The 11,604-nt window shown below is 48.7% G+C and overlaps 1 non-coding gene across 1 annotated transcript; it reads right to left on the bottom strand.

Annotated features, from left to right (window-relative positions):
• Positions 1–4,841: 4,841 nt before the first annotated feature.
• Positions 4,842–4,913, bottom strand: TRNAM-CAU (transfer RNA methionine (anticodon CAU)). The gene has a single exon. It is a non-coding gene; the product is annotated as a tRNA-Met (tRNA).
• Positions 4,914–11,604: the final 6,691 nt, after the last annotated feature.

Genomic DNA, 11,604 nt, shown 5'->3' with positions numbered 1-11,604 from the left:
TGAAATTCAAAACCCAGTCCAAATTCACATTCACAGAACTTCAGGAAGTGGAGATTTGGTACTGTAGTTTGGCTCTGCCTCATAGAAGCTCATTCCTAAACTCTGGCACTCAGACTCCAGTCCCAACTTCCCTCATTTTTCTGCAGCTTCTGGATTCAGTGTTGAGTCAGGTCATAGTTATCCCTGGAGACAGGGTGCAACGAGTTGGGTTTGCTCTTCGGCTCCATCTCTGAGTTCAGTGCTTGGGGGAGAAACGTATTAAAGCTTTTCATTTTCTTCTTTGTTGCAAAACTGTCTTTGTGTCAGAAGTCCTTACTATCTAATTTTCCCTGTCTGTTTTTCACGTCCCCTTTGCCTGTGCCAGACCTTGAATATTATTTAATCCATGTATCATGCAGACTGTATCATCCATGTACTTTGTGGAGCTTATAGTGGACCCAGGGCCAGCATGTCTATCGAACCAGGGGGTAAATGACACTTGGGAGCTTTGGAAGACATGTACCATCACTTTCATCTCCCAGAATCATGGGCCCAAATGTGGTCCAAGAGCTGCTGAATCTGGGCTCCAGATACTTATTTTCTTTGCTGTATGTCTTAATTTCCACAGAGATAGTTAGTATTCCATAGAATAAGCTCAAGCCATTTCAACCACAGCGTTGTCTGCCCCTGGGAGGGTCAGCATAGCTGCTCCACTGCTGTAAAGCTTGACTATGCGGTGGTCAAAACCATGGTCACTGCCCTGAGTCCCCATGAGCTGGGGAGAGGAGGTAAAAGTGAGGGTGTGATGGTCCCTCCAAGGCATCTCCTTACAGAAGTGGATGGAACTGTTCATTTAAAACATTCTTTTTGCCAAAAATGCCTTAAAGAAAATAGAAAAAGAAAAAAAAAACCAGTGGGAAACGTCCAATTTCAACAACAATTTTAAGGTTTTCATTGAAAAAGAAAAAGCTTGAAAAATGTGCAGTTTTTTGGCAAAAGGATTTTGGCAAAACCCCAAAAGAAAACCAAAATGCAGAAACCCCAGATTGTTTAGGTTTGTGGCCAGAAAGTTTCCAGTTTTTGGTTGCCAGAAACCAAACATTTTTCAGTTTCTGCTTTTTGAATGAAAACCCCTCAACTTGTGCAGACAAAGGTTAAGATAAGCTTTTGTTTTCACTGATTGCCTTCCTTTGGAACATAAGTGATTTCTGCCTTTACCTTTTCCTTCCATGGATGGATGAATGTGTAACCATGGGACTGGGATGGCCCATTTGCGATCTCCCTTTGTATGTCAACCTGAGCTGCAGCCCTTTCTCTTCCTGGCTTAGCTCCTCCAGCCCTGGCTGCCTGCCTGTTGCTGGCTGTCCATGGGCAGGTTTGAGCATCCTCTGCAAAATACTTTGGACCTTCAGCTTCCAGAGATGTCAGCAGTGCCTAAGGATGGCAAACACATTAAGGGAGTAGCTGGGCATCACACAGGATTTGGCCGTCAATAAAACTGCCTTCATCTTAGAGGAAAAGTCTGGATCATGCAACACGTCTTGGCTTCTTAATTATGATTTTCCAGCCTTGCTTCCCACCCACTGTGCCTGGGATTACACCTGTCTTAATGTGCATGTTCTGCATTGCTGTGTTCCAGCTTGGATGCACTCCCTTAAAAACAATTACTTCATGTGGCGGGTCTAGTTAACACCCTTCAGCAGCTCTCGAGCTGCCTCTGACCCTGCAGATGCTAAGTGTTAGCAGTTGTGCTTTAGTTGCTGTAATTCTCATTACCCCAGTGTAGACAAGACCTGTTTGCACCTTGAAAGCTTTAAAATCTTGCTGGGGGATCAGCCATGAAGGGGGTGATGATGGTGGTGGTAGGGTTTTTCCTGACCAATGATGCTGAGTGCCACTATCTGCCAATTACTTCACAGTGAGATGGGTACCCATGGAAGCTCAGCCAACTTTTCGCCCTTTACTACCCCACTGAAGTCATCGCCAAATATAAAGCCAGGCCCTTGTGGATTTTCTTCTCGGTTTCAGATGTGAAGGTGACCAGCTGGTGATTGAGTGTTGCAGAGATCTTTGGAGAACTGTGTGCGTTCGGCTTGGAGATGAAGGGCTAAATTCAGACCGTTTGTGTTCTTGGCATGATGCTCGTCCTCATAGGCTCTGTGTTTGCTTTAGAAGTCTGACATGCCCTGGCCGCTGGCTAATGAGGATTAATTCTGACTCTCTTCTAGTTTCAAGGATGCAAATCATGGAGGGGTTTTCATCACAAGGGGTATTAAAGAAGCTAGCAAAGTATCTTAACCCGAAGCACGTCTCCCATTGCTTTCAATCAGGAAAGAGGACAGATGAGATTAACCTCAAAAACCCTTCGGCTTCCTTGCGGAGACTGTAAACCACAGTGCCAAGTGAGAGAGGAATGCAGGAAGAGGATCATTTTTATGTGGACATGTAAGGAACTGGACTTAGACCACCAAGCCCATTTCCACACTGGCCACCAAACAGTCATCAGAGGGTGCTGACTTTTGACCACTACTGTTTTTGTTAACAGGGAAAATAAAACCACATGTTGCCTAAGTAGATGCACAAAACTTTTCTCCAAATCCCTACAGACAAACTGTCAGCAGCAAAAGTATTTACTTTGGTAATGCAGCTGGGCTTAATCCCAGCCCCATTGTGTTTGTGCATGCCTTTTCACCACTGAGCTCAATAACACGTTGTTTGTGAAGAGGGTGAATGAATGCATGCAGTATGATTTCGGTTATTAGGCCTATCGGTTACAGCCTGAGACAAAAGGCTGGAGTCAACAATGGTAGCACTACATAGGCGCTGCTCATGCTTCCAGTTAGGCTAAATGGGAATCTTAGTCATCAGTCACGTCAACTAGCCATCAGCTTGAGGTAGGCCAGCGGGACTTGGCCCGGTGACGCGGATCCTCAGCTGGCTTAAATCAGTGTAAATCCAGTGTAGTCCAAGGAGCCACAGCTGAGGATTTTGGCGCCTACTGTCTATTTCTGAGTTTAGTGGTTGCTGAATACTTAATTCTCTGGGCTGCAGGCTCCCGCAGCTGCGATGGATGTGCTTGCAGCCTGCTGCTTCCTGGCTGGGGAGCAGCGGACACCGGTGGGGTCCTTGGCTGGGACCTCGGCAGGTACCAGCATTCATCTTCATGAGGGTCCTGGGTGAGTGCTCCTCCTCTCCCTGCTGCCGTACCAGTGGAAGGGGTGTCTCTGCGTTGAACAAAGTGGGTGAGACATTGGGAGGACTGAGAGCAAGAGCAGTAGTTGGGTGGAAAGGCTGGCGTATAGGGGCTGGGTGCCCGTATGAAATAGGTTGATAACTTGGGGTGTTTCAGGCAGTGAACTGTTGATGGTGATGATAACGTGGAACATACCTCAGTTCTGATCTCAGACTAAGCACTCTATCGTGTTCTCCATGGAGGACATGTCCAGAAATGAGCTGCCTCCTTGTGTGGTAAACCGACACGCAAGAAATACGCTGCATGTGTTTCTGCAGGGCTTTGGTTTGTTCATGCATTTAAAATGGTGACATCAGTGTGTTTTTGAAGCTCCCTGTGGCTTGGGTACAGTTGATAAGGGTCTGAACGCAGTACCATAAGAATACCCTTTTCTTGACTCCTTTTCTTGGAGACATCAGTTCTGACATTCCCTTCCTTGGGCAGGAGACAGAAGAAAAGGGGCTGAACTCCCCCATGGGTGATGGTGGGACAGGGGGAGAAAAGTTATTTGGAAGGTAAGGAAAGAATGGAAAGATTTGGGTTGAATGGAGGTTTTCCATGCAAGGCATTGAGCTAACCAGGTATTAAGGTGTTGGGAGCTATGCGTGACTTGAGGGAATGGGGCATGGAACAGTAAGATAGGTGACCCTCTATGGTCAGCATTTGTGTGAGACACCTAAGGTGGGAAAGCTCTTGAAAGAACAGATTTGGTGCCTGGTTTGCATCTCCCCAGGTGTCTGCTTCACACCCTCAGCATTCATATTCCCTAAACATGGAGTTACTCTATGTCTGGATACAGGCTCAGCCCTGTCCAGGGCAGAAAGGCAAAGGCAGGCATCCCAGCTGGTGTCACTGTGAACACGTACAGCAGCAGGTCCATACCTGGCGCTGGCACAGTGGCAAGGTGTGCAGGATACAGGTCCTGTCCTGGAGGCAGTGTGCTGCCAGCGTGCCCTGGTCCCCGCTGTGTGAGGCTGGTGACAGGGCACGGTGCACACCCTCGCTGCAAACACAGCGAAAGGTTGCTTTACAAAGTGGAAAGCTGCAACTGCTGCAATTGCGGTTTGGGAAGCGGGGAAAGGCCACCTGTACTCACCATTGCCAGAAGAGCCGGGGTATTCCAGTATGGCTAAAATGGACAGCCCTTTCCCACACAGCTGCAGCTGGAGGTGTGAAAGCAGTTCATTCCTATGAAAAGCTGTTTTGATGCCCCCTCCTTGTGCTGGAAATACTGCATGGAGATGAATTTGCAGCAAACAGAGCTGTTGTTTGGGTTTGAGGAACCCTGACCATGGTTTGGCTCGGTGCAAATTAACCCATTCCTGAACACTGGAAGTAAGAGTGGAAAGATAATTTCAGCCCCCAAGAGGCCAAATTTCTCACTGTAAAGCATAGAATCATATAGAACAGTTAGGGTCAGAAAGGACCTTAAGATTACCCAGTTCCAACCCCCTGCCATGGGCAGGGACACCTCACACTAGACCAGGTTGCCCAAGGCTCTGTCCAACCTGGCCTTAAGCACTGCCAGGGATGGAGCATTCACCACTTCTCTGGGCACCCTGTGCCAGCGCCTCAGCATCCTCACAGTAAAAAGCTTCTTTATATCCAGCCTGAACTTCCCAAAAGCAATTAGCAGAGGATGGTTTCGATCCATCGACCTCTGGGTTATGGGCCCAGCACGCTTCCGCTGCGCCACTCTGCTCTATGGAGTGAATACAAAGAGCTTCTTTTCTCACAGTAAAGGCTCATAAGAGAAGGTCTGGTTCTGCTGGCACTTCCATGAGGGTGCAACTTGGTTTTCTTCTATTCTATGATAAACTTAAATGGATTGCTGGTAGACATATGCAACACAAATGATTTAGCCCAGCAAACAAACCCATGACAAGTGGGCGATTTAAAATATCCTCTGTAAAGCTGCATAAAAAAGGAAAACACCCGATAAAATTTAGGGATAGTCCCTAAAATGCCCTTGAAAAATATGGGACACTTGTCTTAGGGCTGTTTGACATCATTTGCCTCACAATGTCAAAAAGTATTACTGTGCCATCAATTACTTCCATAGCATCAAAGCCTTTGGGATAAGAAGTAATTGTATACTCATAGACTCATGGAATGGTTTGGGTCAGAAGGGGCCTTAAAGCTCATCCAGTTCCAACCCCCTGCCATGGGCAGGGACCCCTTCCATGGAGCAGCTTGCTCCAAGCCCCTGTGTCCAATCTGGCCTTGAGCACTGCCAGGGATGGGGCAGCCACAGCTTCTCTGGGCACCCTGTGCCAGCGCCTCAGCACCCTCACAGGGAAGAGCTTCTGCCTAAGAGCTCATCTCAGTCTCCCCTCTGGCAGGTTCAAGCCATTCCCCTTGGCCTGTCCCTGCATCCCCTGTCCCAAGCCCCTCTCCAGGTTTCCTGCAGCCCCTTTATGCACTGGAGCTGCTCTAAGGTCCGCCCTTAAGGAGCCTTCTCTTCTCCATACTGACCCAGCCAAGCTCTCTCAGCCTGTTCCATAGGAGAGGTGCTAGGGCATTTTGGGGCAGTGTCAGAGCAAGACAAGAAGCAGAGGGTGATGCAGAGAAATCAAACCAGAGAGAAAGCCCAGCACCTTTGACATGCTCTGGCAGCACACATCTGCAGCATCATAAAGCTGTGACTCTGTCAGAGTACTGCCTTCCGTAATACAATCTGATTAGAACACTGGGTGCGCTGGGGGTTGCGTGAGAGAGAAACCTGTCCTGTCCTGAAGAGGCTGTACATGAGTCGATAGGCACAGCGAGGCGAGGGCAGGGCTGGGAGGCTGCAGAAAGAGCATTGAAGTCGATGACAATGAGGCAACCGTTAAAAATCACCCATGGAAAAATGCTAATATTTTCTCTGCTTTTCTGGGGAGTGGCAAAATGACCTTTTTTTTTTTTTTTTTTTTGTGGCAGAATTTCAGCTTTCAGCAGAGAAAATGATACTTTTGGTGCTTTTTCCCATAACAATTTTTTCCTCTTGTAATTTTTTATTTAGGCTGGAAACTGCTCTTTGCCACTGAATCTTAAGGATTTTGTTCGAAATTTCCTACGGGGAAAGAGACTTAGGGAATTACCTAAATAATTCTTTCTATATAGAAATTCCAAACCTCTCAACATTGCCCTCATACTGCTCCTATCATCTACAAGACAGTCCTCTGTTCAAATACGTCCCCAAGCAAAGCTGCTTTAAGGGGAACCCAATGCTCCTTAGCCCCATTTTCCTTTTGTTGCTTGGCAGTTTGCTGTCCCACTGCTGTGCCAAAACAATTGCTTGTGGGTCGTGCTGCAGATGGGGTCTGTGCACTTTATAAAGTCTCAGTGAATTTATTTCCCCCGCTTGGCCCCATGCATTTTCTCTCACTGATGTGGTTTACAGATGGCTGCATGGGGCAGAAGGAGGAGGACATGCAGGGACCTCTTTAGTTGGCTTTGCTTGTGGAAAAAGTCACGTGGAAGATGTTAAGGGAGCATTTTCTGGCCAGCATCACATACTATTGAAGTCATCATCTCTTTGAGATCAGTTCTTGGTGCAACAAGGTCTTCTCTGCTGACCTCAGTGCTGCATCTTCATATGCCAGTTACCTCTGTGTAATTAAGGTCTGAAAACCCACTACGGGGTAGGTATTGTGCAGTGAGCAGTGTTGCTTGGGAAAGGACATGAGCACGAGTGCTCTCTGAATGGCCATGGGTTAGCTAATGCCATTTTAAATGCTTCCCATGCCTTCGCCTGGCCCTGGTGCCCAGAGCAGACTGCAGGAGAGAGGGCTGAGCCGCAGGATAATTATAAGTGAGTTAAAACGTTCATGGCCTCCTCAAGCCAGCGAGGATGCTATTTAAAGGAATGTGTTATTCCCTGCTGTATCTTCTGGCCTGCACAGGGAGCTTTCATTAGAGCAGCTGGCAAAGGCAGAGCCTGAGAGATAGTGCCTTGGAGAGCTCATGTGGCTTTTCCTCATCTCGGCTTGAAAGAGCCTTTGACTGCATCTTGCAAAATGTTTTCTCTGAGCTGTCAAAATATGCATCGCTCAAACCAAAGGAGCCTGGAATGTGCTGCGTTGGTGCACCGTTACCAATGGAGCTGCAGCTGCGCAGGAAGGGGTCCCAGAAGGTGTTCCCCAAAGCTATGTGAAGACACTGGTCCTCTAGAGGTTCTGAGGTCCTGGGAGAGTACCTGCACCTCTGTCATGATGGGAACAAACCTCAGACCCTGATGGGGTTCTCCCAAGGGGGGACCAAGCTTTTCAAATCCTGTTGGGTTTGAAAGCAAGCAAGGAACTATTTGATACCCATCTCTTAAGGAAGAGCAGGTCCCTTGGTTTCCTTCTCTGCCTCACATACACTGGGAGGGACGGAAGGGTGCACGGCAAGGACAGAAGCACACGTGTCACTGCACATGGTTGCAACCTCCATGGGGACCATCTGGGCTTGGAGCCCTGGGAGGTGACAGAGCTTCTGGCCTTGCCCCAGAAAGCATGGTTTGTGTATTGGAGGCCAGCTCACCCTGCTGTATCTAACCAGTGAGGATGAGGAGCAGGAGACAGACCATTACACAGCCTTGCAAACATGTGAGGCACCATCATGATTTAGGAGGGAACTGGCAGGAGCCCATCTTGTGTATCTCATACCCAGCCCTGAGGACCTGAAGGCTGTTGGAGAGAGCTGGGAAACAACACGCACATTTTCCTAAGGAAAACATGCCACAAAGCAAACTCTAGGCAGGCTGCTGTTCGTAAAACTCATGGGAATGTCTCTGGAGTCTGTTGAGAACTGCTTGAGGGAATTCTGTTCCAGAAGAGATTTTTGTGCCCAAGCTATCAGAAAACATCCAAGTGTGGCCTTGAGCATAGAACCATATCATGCAATTTTAGAATGGTTTGGGTCAGAAGGGACCTTAAAGCTCATCCAGTTCCAACCCCTGCCACGGGCAGGGACCCCTTCCACTGGAGCAGCTTGCTCCAAGCCCCGGTGTCCAACCTGGCCTTGAACACTGCCAGGGATGGGGCAGCCACAGCTTCTCTGGGCCCCCTGTGCCAGCGCCTCAGCACCCTCACAGGGAAGAGCTTCTGCCTAAGAGCTCATCTCACTCTCCCCTCTGGCAGGTTCAAGCCATTCCCCTTGGCCTGTCCCTGCATCTCTTGTCCCAAGCCCCTCTCCAGGTTTCCTGCAGCCCCTTTAGGCACTGGAGCTGCTCTAAGGTCTCCCCTTCAGGAGCCTTCTCTTCTCCAGGCTGCCCCAGCCCAGCTCTCTCAGCCTGGCTCCAGAGCAGAGCTGCTCCAGCCCCTGGAGCATCTTCCTGGCCCTTCTCCGAATTCACTCCCACAGCTCCATGTCCCTCTTGTGTTGCTGCCCCAGAGCTGGGTTCAGCACTGCAGGGGGGTCTCCCCAGAGCAGAGCAGAACAGAATCCCCTCCCTCGACCTGCTGCTCACGCTCCTTTTGACGCAGCCTAGCACACAGTGAAGCTGGGTCGCGTTGAGCATGGCCAGAGGGTGTCCTTCAGTGTATGTGGTATCTCCTGCTCCCGGCCAGGCTTGGTGCTTTGCTGAGCCGCTGGAGCCCTCCCAAGGGTGCCAGCCCTGTCCCCTGGGCAGCCTGCGGAGCAGGTTCCTCCCTAAGGGGAATGCAGGCATAGTGTTTCCATGAGTAAGCCTCTCTTGCATGGGTGCATGTTTGCAGGATGAGGCCATGGAGCGAATTAGTGAGCTCCCAGCCCAAGGTACACGTGGTGTGGAGCTGGGTGAAGGCATGCTTGAGAGCTTTTAATTTCACGCTTCCTGAGCAAGCACACTTTCCTCCCTAGAAGCTGAAAGACTCTTCGTTTTATTTCTACATTATTTCTGTATTAAATGTAGCATTTCTTTTAAAGCAGAAAAGGCTAAAAATGGGGGTGATAAAGAGCTGGGGCAGATTTGTGTGTGTATAGGCTCAGGCTAGTGGCATCTTTCTGGTGTGCACTATGACGAGCACTACATGGCGTGGTCCTGTCCTGTGCATTTTGGGCAGGGCAGATCACTAACCCTTCAAAAACACGGATTGAAACCTCTTGCTCAGGCTGAGCTGTGGCTCTTCCCTTCTGAGCAAGGTGGATAAGAGAGGAGGTGTGAGGCAGGGGTGTTAGGGGTCCCCAGGAAAGGCCATTGACGGTTACAACACCCAAAGAGTAGGTCCCCATTCAGGTCCTCATTGAAGTCTCATGCAATGTTAGCATCCCAGCACTGGAGCTGATAGGCTCACACAAGGACTTCATCTTGGGTGATGCTGTTGTGGCCAGAGCTTTTCCAGGTCTGAGGCCATGTCTGGGATCTGTGCATCACGGTTTGTGTTGCTGTGCTCCCAGATGTGCACAGAAAGGCACTTAGTGAAGTGCAATGAGAGACAACAAAGGTAATAGTGAATGTAGCAAAACTGTCGGGTTTCGGCTTGCTTCACATGAATGCATTTTTCTTCTTCATTTTCCTCTCCTCTAACTCATTCCCTGCTCTATAGCCCTAAATACCACACTAGATCTGCAAATCCTTACCAGGTTTCCAGTCCTTAGCTGATTCCTAATCCTTTAAACCCATTTTTCCTCATCTAGTAGATAGCACATGGAAAACTTTGGGTTCACGGTCACGCTCCCTGCGCGGATGTGAGTGCAGTCCAAGCAAATAAATCCTGAGTGCAAGCATTCATACATGAAGAACTTCACACTCGGAAACACGACCACACTAAACTGCTGCCAGAGTTTTAAAGGCAGCTTTTGAAAATATTGGCCCTGCATCTTGTATTTCTGGAGCAAATGGTTTGATTCATTAGGGAACCACCAGCTAACTGCACATAGGACTGCATCCTAGGGATGCAGGGAGGAGAGGGGCTGGGATGAAGACAGCTCTCTGCTTGAACAGCAATAGACCTGGGGCTGATAAACTACCAAAGGAAAAGGGAATCTTTATGATTTCTGCCTTTACTTTTCACGTCTCTGCGACTGCGAAGACTTGCTATAGAAGAGCATCTTTCAAGTGTATAAAGCATATGCTCCCCAGAAACATTCAGCAGCAATGTTTTTGGCTCCTGTAACTAATACTAGCAGAAGGTTCAATTTCCTGACCATCAGCACTAGTTACTAAGAATGAACATTTTCCCTTCATTTTCCCCCCAATTCCCAAAGTATTATTGATAGCTGATTATTAGTATTTTATGTGAGGTCATCACAATCAAGTTTGAATTGTAGACATGCAAACATGCAGTCTGTAAATCTCAGTGTAATGGTAGTATATGCCTATAAACTGCACTGATTCATAACTCCATCATGGGGAAGTTAAGAGATTCCAGAATGAAGGCTGTGTCTCCCATCTTCATTTAGCTTTCACAAGCCTATGTCTCACGAAGGTCTCATGACCATTACACAGTGTTTTTGTGCAGGATGCTCTCCATTCACTCTCACCAGAAGCATCCACTCAGTATTTTGTGTCAGCCCCATGGCTGCATCAATAAGCGTGCTACTGATGAGGTGGGGATCTCAGTCCATCGCAGCTTTCCCCACATCAGCCTTGGCTGCTCAGGGCCCTGCTCTCCTTTGCTGCCTCCTCAATCAGGGGCTCAGGCCTGTCTTTGAGTCTTGCCAACTTCTCACTTTCAGCCCTCTCAGGCTTCCTCGCAAACAACTCTCTTGCTTTCCTCTGCACAGCAACTCCAGGGGTGATTTATGGTCTAATTCATGAGCTATATAGTATTATAATGCGTGCCAAGGAAAGGGATAGAGCAAAGAGATCTGCTTTGTTGCAAAGAACCCTATACTTAAGCCCATGTTTTATACTCTCTTATGCAAGTGGGACGGGGGCCAGCCCCAGTCACCTCTTTCAGTGCACTGTGCCAAATGAGAAGGGACATGCTCACGGGGACAGGGACTTAGTATCTACCAGTATCTGAAGCTGTGTGATCTTTCACTGCACAAAACCCATCCCTGGTGCTGGGGCACCAAAATGGCTGCTTGTGGTTAACTCTACAAGATACCCCATGGACTTCAGGAAGATCAAGCAGTTCTGGTGTCCTCAACATAAAAAGGACATGGAACTGTTGGAACAAGTCCAGAGGAGGCCACAAGGATGATCAAGGGACTGGAGCACCTCCCGTATGAAGATAGGCTAAGGAAGTTGGGGCTGTTCAGCCTGGAGAAGGCTGCATGGAGACCTCATAGCAGCCTTCCAGTACCTGAAGGGGGCCTGTAGGGATGTGGGGAGGGACTCTTCGTCAGGGACTGTAGTGACAGGACAAGGGGTAACGGGTTAAAACTTACACAGGGGAAGTTTAGACTGGATATAAGGAGGAAATTCTTTCCTGTTAGGGTGGTGAGGCACTGGAATGGGTTGCCCAGGGAGGTTGTGAGTGCTCCATCCCTGGCGGTGT

This window comes from Lathamus discolor, chromosome 1 (assembly GCF_037157495.1).
Source record: "Lathamus discolor isolate bLatDis1 chromosome 1, bLatDis1.hap1, whole genome shotgun sequence".
Lineage (NCBI taxonomy): Eukaryota > Metazoa > Chordata > Aves > Psittaciformes > Psittacidae > Lathamus > Lathamus discolor.
Note: the sequence above shows the minus strand (reverse complement) of the source record. Positions and strands in the feature narration are given on the sequence as shown.